General features: G+C 39.3%; 1 long non-coding RNA gene across 1 annotated transcript; it reads left to right on the top strand.

Moving 5' to 3' along the window:
- Nucleotides 1–325: 325 nt before the first annotated feature.
- LOC123576191 lies at nucleotides 326–8,396 on the top strand. The gene is made up of 2 exons (XR_006701213.1): nucleotides 326–387; nucleotides 8,240–8,396. It is a non-coding gene; the product is annotated as an uncharacterized LOC123576191 (long non-coding RNA).
- Nucleotides 8,397–8,625: the final 229 nt, after the last annotated feature.

Raw genomic sequence — 8,625 nt, forward strand, 5'->3', positions numbered from 1 at the left:
GTCATGAGGATATATTCCTGATACTCCTGTGTTTTCTTAATGTCTAGGTCTACATCATAAATCATTAAGGGAAATGTACTTAGAGAGACGCAAATCAGAGCCAATAAGTTATCACTACACACTCACCAGAATGGCTAAAATTAAAGAAAAAACTGACAATACGTACTAAGTGTTGGCAAGGATGTGGAGTAACTGGAATCATCACATACAGATGGTCCCCAACTTTTGATGGTTCAATTTAAATTTTCGACTTTACGATCAGGCAAAAGCAATATGTGTTCAGTAGAAACAGAACTTCAAAATTTGAAATTTGGTCTCTTTCCAGTGAGTCACAGTGACGGGATCCTCTCGTGTTGCTGGGAAGTGGCAGCGAGCTGAAGCTCCCAGGTAGCCACATGGCCACTAGGTCAATAGCGAGTACACGTACAGCAATTCTGTTCACATGTGACCATTTTGTTTTCCACTTTCAGTACAGTATTCAATTAATTATATGAGATATTTCAACCCTTCATTATAAAATGGGCTTTGTGTTAGATAATCTTGCCCAGTCGTAACCTAACATTGGGTGTTCTGAACACATTTAAGGTAGGCTAGGCTAAGCTTTGATGCTTGATGGATTAGACATATTAAATGCATTTTCAACTTAGGGTATTTTGAACTTACAATGGGTTTATCATGAAGTAACCCCACTGTAAATAGAGAAAATCTGTACTGGTGGTCGGAATGTAAAATGACGAAATCACTTTGGAAATCAGTATAACTATTTCTCATATAGATAAACATACACCAAACCTATCGGTTAGCACTTACACTTTCAGGTTTTACCCAAAAGAAATGAAGACATATGTCAACAAAAAGACTTGCATAAGAATGTTCATAGTATCCTTATTCATAACAGTCAATCATTCATATGTCTGTCAATAAAAGGGTAGATAAACAAACATTGATTTTTTTTTATACAATGGACTATTACTCAGCAGCAAAAAGACATATAATACTGATATACATAAATAATCCGGATTATTTTCAAAATGCTCACTAAGGAAGCCTTCCGCAAAAGAGTGTATGCTGTATGATTTCATTTATATGAAATTCTGGAACAGATAAAATCCTCTTGTGACAAAATAAATCAAAGCAGTAGTTACTCTACAGGAGGGGGTGACTAGAACAAGGAAGGAGAAAACTTCCTGGGCTATTGAAAGTGTTCTATGTTTTGACAGGAGAACGAGTTGACACAAGTGTGTAAATTTGTCAATACAACGGATGTATACTTAAATTTGTGCATTTCATTGTATATAAACAATAGCTCAATAAAAATGGTGACAAAAGCCCAAAAGGCCCAAATTTAGCAGCTGATTGGTTAGAAATATGACGTTTGGGTTTAAGAGTGGTTTTTGTACTCAGAGCGCCCTGAATTCAAATTACAGCTCTAAAAATTATTAACTATATAAGTTTGTGTAAGTAACATAACTTCCTTGAACTTCAGTTTTCCATTTGCAGAACTGGAATAATTTCTTTCAAGAGATGTTGTGAGAATGTTTGTAAAGGGCTAGTCACAAGGGCTGGCATAGTGTGTTAAATTAATGCCACTTGAATAATTCTCCTTTTTTTCCCTTTATTTTTTCTTGTTATTATTGAGTGAGGTGTCAAATACAATTGTGAGGTTTTGAGGTACAGTGTTTGGGAAGACGGTAAATTGTCAACAGAAATACAGAACACACTGGCAAGGTCATACCTGAGAGACAATATAATGGGTTCTCTTTTGAACCTAAGGAATTTGAGTAGAGCTGTTCTGAATGGAGTTGGCAATAAGGGGTCTGGAATTGAAGGGAGAAATCAGAAACAGAGCTTTGGATTTGAGCTGTGATGAACTGGTAAACCAGTTTTCCAGCGGGGGGCGGGGGGCGGAGGTCTGATAGGCGGTATTTGCTGATTTCCGTGCTGTGAATACTTCCAACATGGCCAGTTTCAAGTTACCAAACCAGTTTGCAAAATTCCTGAGTATTTACCAATCAGCTCTCTCCAGCTGGTGCCTGCCGGCTCTCGTATTCTAGTAGATCTGAGTCATTTGCTGAAGCAGAGCAGGGGAGAGAGAAAAATCTTTTCTCATCTTGTACCAGGGCCTCTTGCCTAGAGGATAACAATGTATTTAAGTTCTTTTGCTATGGGTCCCCATTTCTGAGTGTCTCTCCGGGGCTCACACCTTTTTTCTGCTGTGGAATGGAAACACCTTACGTCCACTGCTTTTAAAGAGGGCCTTCACAGCACAGTGGCTTATCCACTCTCTGGTTAACATAATACAGTTTCTTTATCCTTTTATAATACAGAGGCTGCTCTTTCCAGGGATGTCCAGCAGGGATGTCAACCTGGAGGGGTTCAAGCATAGCCCTAACCTGTAGAAGGGCAACTAACTCTTCTCTCACTGCCTCAGACAGCATCCTACGCTGGGGTCCTGCCTCACTTAAGATTTCCCTTCTCCCTTGCTGGAGAAGAAAGGAACACTTTTCAAACTGAGTTTGTCATCTCTACCTCTCATCCAATCCCCCATCCAGTGCACAGGTCTGTGTTTGCATGAACTGCAGGTGTAGACAGGGTTCAAGTCTCTTTCCATGGGTGTTGGAACAATGACAAACCATGGGATGAGTTTAAGCCCGTATTTAATGTAATTGAGCTGTCTGTGGCTATATGGACACTTTGTCAAAAGCACATGGGTACTGGGGCGCCTGGGTGGCTCAGTTGGTCAAGCATCCAACTTCGGCTCAGGACATGATCTCGCGGTTTCGAGCCTTGTATCGGGCTCTGTGCTGGCAGCTCAATTTGAAAAAAAAAAAAAAAAAAAAGGGAAAGCGCATGGGGACTAATTCTTAACCCATTGGCCAGCTAAAATGCTCCATTAAACATACATTTCCAGAAATTTTTTGTCCCAAGAATAAGTATTTTTGCACAGATGTTTCTTTACAACATTATTTAGTATAAAACTGAACTCAAACAACCTATGTGCCCACATTCCTGTATTATAATATGACATACCCATTTAAAATAACATTATATAGTCCTTAAAATTTCTTATGAAAATTTTTTATTCACGTGAAACATATTTACACCACAGTGAACTATTTGCCATTTTAAGTGTGTTAAAATAGTAAAGAGAAATCACTGGAAATACATTTCTTTCTTTTTTTAATTTTTTTAATGTTTATTTATTTTTGAGACAGAGAGAGACAGAGCATGAACAGGGGAGGGGCAGAGAGAGAGGGAGACACAGAATCTGAAACAGGCTCCAGGCTCTGAGTGGTCAGCAGAGCCCGATGTGGGGCTCGAACTCACGGACTGTGAGATCATGACCTGAGCCGATGTCGGACGCTTAACTGACTGAGCCACCCAGGCGCCCCATGGAAATAAATTTCTCAAACTACTTACTGATTTTCTTTTGGTGGTCAGATTATGAGTGGTTTCCTTCTTCTTCACTCTGTGCTTATGAACTTTTTCAAAATTTCTGCGCAACGAGCAAAAAAATCTCTCTCTTTTTTTTTTTTTAGTTTATTTATTTATTTTGAAAGAGAGGGTGAGCAGGGGAGGGACAGAGAGAAAGGTAGAGAGAGGATTCCAAGCAGGCTCCCTGCTGCCAGTGCAGACCCCAACGCGAGGCTTGAACTCACAAAACCATGAGATCATGACCTGAGCCGAAACCAATAGTTGGGTGCTCAATCGACTGAGCCACCCAGGTACCTTGCAAAAATGTCTTTAACAAAAATTTCTTAGGGCTCCAGAGACTGCACTCGTGTTCTGATACCTTTGGTTTATCCAGTCCAATTTTTTAAAGTTAAAAGTCCATTTGAAGTCCACATTCAAATTTTTTCTAAAACACATAAGACATATGTCCTGTGTCATAAAACCGAGGTCTTTCAGTCATGTTTTGTAGTAGTGTTACTTCTTTGGTTATTTCTTTCTACACTTCAAGAAAGGAGGGTAGATAAAAAAAAAAATAGGAGCCTAAGTTTTCTTCCCTGCGAAGCCCTTTTAATTTGTAGGTAATTCAGATCTTCAAACCTTCAAAAATATGCATTTCAATATTCTTGAGTTGTATTTTCCCAACATTTTATTATGGAAAATTTCAAGTGTCCAAGAAAGGTGGAAGGAATGTTCCAGTGGATACTCATAAATCTACCGGCTAGATACTGTAGTTAACATTTTAATATATTTGCTTTACCACCTATCTATTTGTCCATCCATCAGTCCATCTTATTTTTTGATATGTATCAGAGTAAGTAGCAGACATGAAGACATTTCACTGTTAAATACTACATCATGCATATCTTTAGCTACAATTCATTATCTTTTACATTTCTTGTCTTTCATGGTAACATTTATATGCAATGGAATGTACAAATCTTTTTTTTTAATTAAAATTTTTTTTAACATTTATTTATTTTTGAGAGACACAGAGAGACAGAGCATGAGCGGGGGACTGGCAGAGAGAGAGAAGGAGACACAGAATCTGAAGCAGGCTGCAGGCTCTGAGCAAGCTGTCAGCACGGAGCCCGAGGTGGGGCTCGAACCCACAAACCGCAAGATCATGACCTGAGCCGAAGTCGGATGCCCAACCGACTGAGCCACCCAGGTGCCCCAAATGTATAAATCTTAAATAATCATTCAGTGAGTTTTGACAAAACATATACTTGTGTCGCCCAAATTCCCAGGAAATTCCCCCATGCTCCTTCTCAGTAATCCAGGCACTGACCCTCCCAGAGCTGACCATTGCTTCTATTTGATTCTATTAAATAATTCTTTTTCCAAGTCTAGAACTTCATATTAATGGAATCATATACCACATAGTCTTTTGTGTCTGGCTATCTTCACTGAGCATAATGTTTTGGAGATTCACCTCTGTTGTGTTTCTTGTACAAGACTTTTTGTAGACATCTGTTTTTATTTCTTTTGGGTAAATACCTAGGGATAAAATTGCTGTATTATAAAGCGGTATACATTTAGTTTTATAAGAAACTGCTCAACCTTTTCCTAAAGAGGTTGTACCATTTTATATTCCCACCTACAATTAATGAGAGTCTCATTTGCTCCACATTCTTGGCAACACTTGGCATTATCTGTACAGTCAGTCTTTTTTACTTTTATGGTTTCACATTTTTGTCCTTCTCATGGGTGCGTAGTATTAACTTGTAATTTTAAATGTGTAAACACTTGGTCGGTTTCTTTGTTGCCCAAGTGGGAAAAAAGGCAACAGCCAAGTTTTGCTCCAAGAGACCCAGCCTCACTGAGTCTACAGAACATTGAAATTGGCACAGCCCCAGCATTTGGTAAGAATAGATTTTTCTCCCATGGGGAACTCTCTTTTCTCAACACTTGAAAGGTATTTACTATAGGCTCCCTTTATAATTATCTGCAACATGATGGTTGGTCCTCTCCTCCCAAAGCCTTCTCTTCTGCTTCTCCTATGTCTCATTCTCCTTGGACCACGTGTAGGGATTACAGAGTTGCTTCATATATTCCAGATATCTCTGTTAGGTAACTTGTCACATGTAGACATTTGTGTCCATCCATGTCTCATCTCTCCTCTTAAGCTATAAACATTTTGAAGGAAGGACAATATTTAATTTACCTTAGCACAGTCCCCTGTATATGGTGTGTGCTCACTGGACATTTATTGAATGGGTGATTGAATGGGAGGTGATGGAGTAGTTTTGAGCACAGACCCTGGGGTCAGACTCCACTACCTATGAGCTGTGTGATCTCAAGAAGGTTACTTATCCTCTCTGATCCTCAGTTTCCATCCAAAAACAAAAAACAAACAAACAAAAAAAAACCAGTGAGGACAATGAGAATACTTACTTTGCTGAACCCAAGTGGCAATTAATGAGATAATTTTTTAAAAGTGCCTAAAGGGGCGCCTGGGTGACTCAGTTGCTTAAACTTCTGACTTAAGTTCGAGGCATGATATCACGATTTGTGGGTTCGAACCCCACATCAGGTTCTGTGTTCACAGCTTAGAGCCTGCAGCGTATTTCAGATTCTGTGTCTCATTCTCTCTCTGCCCCTCCCCCACTCATGCTCTGTCTCTCTCTCTCTCTCTCTCTCTCTCTCAAAAATAAATACTAAACATTAAAAAAATTAAAAAAATAAAAGTGCCTAGAAAAATGTTTAAAATGAAGTAAATATATATAAATAAAATGAGGCTCTTAAATACAACATCATAGGAAAAAAACTGGCTTTCTAAACCTATATCCATCCTGTGATATAAAAAAATTTCCTTAAAAAAACACAACACAAAAACAAACCAACAACAAACAATTGCAAGCATTTAACCCAAACTAATTCTTCAAGTACTCTAGTCATGTGATTCCAGAATTTGGTGAACAGTCTATTTACCTGCTGTAATTCTGTAACCTTTGATCACATGCCTTTCATCCTTTAGACTAGGCATGTTCGTAGCATTTAAAAAATAAAATCTTGGGTCTTACATTGTCTTTCTTGAAGTACCTTGATCAGAGGTCTGCAATATTGGGGATGAAAACTTTATTCCCCTGTTCCTTTTAAAGAGAAGGACAATTAAATCCTTAATGGTCCTAAATATCATTTAACTTATGTTACATTGAATTGCTTTACATAAGAAAAGAATGCATCTTTAATAATAAAGGAAACAGGAAGCATTGATATTAACAATAGTTATGGTCGATAGGACCTACATCTTCTGAAAAGTCATGCTATACAACCTTTAAAGAAGGCTTAGGGAGGGACGCCTGAGAGGCTCAGTCAGATGAGCGTCTGATTCTTGATTTCGGCTCAGGTCATGATTCCAGGTTTGTAGAATTGAGCCCTGTGTTGGGCTTGTGCTGAGTGTGGAACCTGCTTGAGATTCTCTCTCTCTCCCTCTGCCCCTGCCCTGCTTGCACGCTCTCTGTCTCTCTCTTAAATAGAAAAAAGTTGTTTTAAAATGATTAAGAAAGAAAGAAAGAAAGAAAGGACTTAGGGATTTTTCTACTGCAGGGATTTGAAAAGAGAAACATGGAAGGGTCCTGAGAGCAACTTCCTGAAGAGGAAAAGGCTAGATGATTTCCCAGAATCTACAGTACCATACCAGTGATGGTATGACTATCTTTTTCTTCACTGGGCTGGATTCCGTAAGGAAACATTTTATTTTCTGGAGTCAGAATGCATGTGTTTGTCTCCATACAACACGGAGAAAACATGCCCTTAAAATCAAAAGAGAGCATTGACCACTGTGACCTGTTAACATGTTTCTCTGCCTCTCTTCGGATGAAAGATTTCAAATCTCATCATTAATGTGGCGAGAAGTATTGGATTGGAAAACACTAATATTGTCTTTCCAGATCGATTCATCCTCGGTTTGTCACATCAGAGCAAGAGAGGAGATATTAATGGTCACCTTGGCTGTTTTCTCGTGACCTCCAACATGCCTCACATTTTAAATTGAATCCGGATCGGGGTGTCTGGGAGCAGGGAGTGGAGATCCACAGGGTGCGGAGTAAAGTAAAGGCTAGATGTGTCCCCTTGGTATTAAAAGAAGGCTTTGCAAGCAAAAAAAGAAACGGTGTTTGGTAAAAATGAGTGCCGTTTTCCCCTGCTTCGGTATCTGCTTGCTTTCACAATGGCCGCAGTGTTTTTCTTTACCAGGTAGGTGGCCTCTCCATGTATCGATGAGGCGCTGCGTGAAAATGTGCCTCCTTATGTCGGAGGGAAATTTGCTTTCACTTCTTTCCCCGGCTCTCTGTGCCTCCCTTTGTTCTAATCATACACGTGAGGAGAAAAGCCAGTGATGGCAGCAACCATTTTCTTCTCCAGCCACTTTTTGGAGTTAATAATTCACACGGATCTTTTACAAACTCTCATTTTATTCTTAGAAATGGCCTTATTGCTAACAGTCTGCTCTCCAGTTGTACTTTATCAAGCAGCAGATCTGTTGTAAAATGTGATGACTGGATTTCATCTGTTTTGCCACCCCCTAAGAATTCATTGCCCACAGTGCTTCGACTGCTGTTATAAGAGACGGTTTAATTTTTGTGGTACATTGATTGATAACTGGGCTCCCTGGTAACATGGCCTTCCTTGAATAGGACCGCTGTTTTCTAGGTCTCAGATCCCCTGAAGATGCTACATAACTCCCTGTATGAAACAAATCTTCCACACCCTAATAGTAATATCCCGAATCCCCAAGTGAACAGATCGCACATGCAAGTGCCTATCGGTATCTTTATGCCTGCAGGTGACACAGATATGGGAAGGAAAGTCCCCCAGGTCTCAGATATGATGGAATCAGAGACACAGAAAGACAAACAAACAAAACGGGAAGACTTGCCACGATTCCGAAAAGTTGTCTAAATTGGTCTCTATCGAGTAATAAAATCACAGGTACTTCTTCACTCCTTGACTAATTTTCTGTTGCTTTCAGGTGAACGATGTAGAATCCCTGCTATGTACCTTCAAATTAAAAAAAAAATAATAATAACAACAAAAGAGAGACGAAAAAGAGTTTGCAGAGAGGAGAATTGTAAAAATCAGAAAAACAAAGGGCAGGAGGATTGGGCTGAAGGTTTGGAATCACCAAACTGTGGGACCCAGGTTATCATCAATTTATGAAAACATCATTTA

Source organism: Leopardus geoffroyi, chromosome C2 (assembly GCF_018350155.1).
Source record: "Leopardus geoffroyi isolate Oge1 chromosome C2, O.geoffroyi_Oge1_pat1.0, whole genome shotgun sequence".
Lineage (NCBI taxonomy): Eukaryota > Metazoa > Chordata > Mammalia > Carnivora > Felidae > Leopardus > Leopardus geoffroyi.